We start from the raw sequence: 2,629 nt of genomic DNA, 5'->3' as shown, positions 1-2,629 counted from the left end.
TTGAAACGTTCCTCCTTGCGTGTGATGGTCAATTATAAAAACAGACACTGCTGGAGACACTGGTAATGGGAATGAAAACCATACTTCTGCCGTCCGAACAATTTCTTAGGAAGAATACTGTTGACGTACATCTCGAAGAAGCAACCTCTTCCGGCGTCCAGGAATTGGCCATCCTTTGTGATCCTGCTGATTCGTTATGAGATTGGTTAGCTGCAGGATGGCGTTCCAAATTCCACTTCAAATTTTTTTTTTCGTTTATTGCATGAGTCTTCAAGTTGTTTCCGAACTTTTTTTCGTCGCCAAAATGTTATAACCAAGACCAAAAGACGTATCTAAAGGAGAAAACAAGTTGTCGTTAAGAGCTAACTGTTTATTTCAAATGACTTGGTAGCTGGTTAGTAAAATCTAGGACAGAACCCACCAGCTATAAGTGAGAAAGTAAGACCATTAGCCTGTCAGAAAAGGCTACTTTTGAATGGTTGAATTGACAAACACCGGCGTTCACTCCGTTGAGTTACACTCATAAAATAAATCACATAATCAGTGGAAAATATCCATGTGAATTTCATCTAACTTTCATGTGATTCTATAATTGGAAATTGCACCACTAAATTCACATGAACATTATGTGTCTTATGAAATCTATATGATATTCAGATAAAAATAATTATTTTTGTTATTGGAAAAATATTATGTGCGTTCCTAACAAAAAATAAGTGAAAACTTTTTTCACTGTTTGAAAATGCAACTGAAATGTTTGCCGAGATCCCAGTAAAACTTTTTTTGCTGAGATTTGCACAGCCGAGCTCGGTAGAAAAAACTAAGTGTGTAGATTAAACTCCGGAATGGCAATGGAACCTGGAACAATTCAATTGACGTAACTTTTTGGACGATGAGTGGCAAGTGGATGTGGATGATTGATTTTAATTTATTTGAAATTTTTTATTATATATTATTTTATTTTATTCTAACTTACTTTCATCTAGCTTAATGCTTTAATGAAATGCTGCATGATGAGGAAAAGCCCTTTGAGCTGGTTGATTTTACTCAAAATTAACGAATCTGGCAACAACATGAAGGCATCTATCACGTCCTGTCCTAGAGTAGAATAGTAGTTATTCTCTTACTGCGATTATTCAGGCAGGGCCTACTACACCAAAGTAATCTAATAACATACATATATTATGTTTATGTGTCCCACAAATGAATTTTTGCAATGCTATAAACAAATGATATATATGTGTCGGACACATAGTTCTTATGTGTACACATGTTCATGTGTAACCACACATACTATTCATTTAACTCATAAATTTAATAAGTACTTCTGAGTGGATTCTGTTTATGTGTGGACACATTTTTTAACTTTATTATAGAGAATGTGGGCACATGAAAATCATGTGTAATTTTACATGGAAATTCGTCATTAAAAATGTGTGAATTTTATGAGTGTATGACCTAATGGTCATCAAAATACTCCTTGTTTTTTCATCTAAAGCAAATGTGAAGATTCAGAAAGCTTGGAAAAATACTAATGTTGAGAGTGAATGAATTGACTTGAATCTTTAATTAAAAAAATAAATAAAAATAAACATATTTTGACACTGAGTTACACGCTATTTCAAAACAATCCACCCAGATCGGTCAAAACTGAACGTACCCAAAAATGGGTAAACTGTGTACGGAGTGACAAGTTGACAAATGAACAAAGTCGAACTGATTCATGTTGATGTTTTCCATTTGTCAACATGTCACTCCCAACACAGTTTACCCAATTTTGGGTAGGTTCAGTTTTGACCGATCTGGGTGTATTTTACCCAAATTTGGGTATTTTTGAAATAGCGTATATACAGCCAGGCATGGAAAATCATTTGCATTCATTTCGTACATTCATTGGCATTCATTTGTCTATAACTTTTTTCATCAACAGAATTCCGTAAAATTATGCATGAAGCTTTTGTAGGTTGTATAATTAACTACAACTTTTGTTAATAACTTAAATCTGTATCTCTTATGCATGATGAACTAGAGCGGGCAGAACATGTTATTGTTTTTCGGTGAATGTAATTTACATTCACTCAAAAACAATGATGGGTACAGTTTGCTCTGGTTCATCATGCATAAGAGATACAGATTTGAATCGTTGACAAAAGTTGTAGCTAATTATAAAACATAAAAGCTTCATACATTACTTTACGAAATTCTGTTGATGGTAAAAGTTAGAGACAAATGAATTTAAATGAATGCATGAAATGAACGTAAATGATTTTCCATCCCTGTATACAGCTAATTTTTGCGTTGCGTTGCGTTGCGTTTGTAACGGAGTAATTCGTAGGTTGCATCCTGGCATCATGTATTCTAATTGCTTAACGAAAACTATTTTGGGAATGAATAGCTCTCCACTCAGAGTTCAGAACAGGAAAAGCATGACAATTACCATTGCCGGCCACGCCCATCTTCTCCGCTACGGGGAGAGGAAGGATATTGTTGATGTAACATCTACTTGACGGGAGGCCAGTGACTCACCGACGCCCCCATAAATGCTACGGAGTTGGATAGTTAGGTAGGAGATGGGTCAGGATTTGCTTAAGCAGGCGATGCAACCATAGTAATTGTTTTGTTTAGGAGG

The sequence above is a fragment of the Ochlerotatus camptorhynchus genome, unplaced genomic scaffold, assembly GCF_037179485.1.
Source record: "Ochlerotatus camptorhynchus isolate MF236.1 unplaced genomic scaffold, CSIRO-AGI_Acam_v1.1 ptg000074l, whole genome shotgun sequence".
NCBI lineage: Eukaryota > Metazoa > Arthropoda > Insecta > Diptera > Culicidae > Ochlerotatus > Ochlerotatus camptorhynchus.
This window is presented reverse-complemented; position numbering follows the sequence as displayed.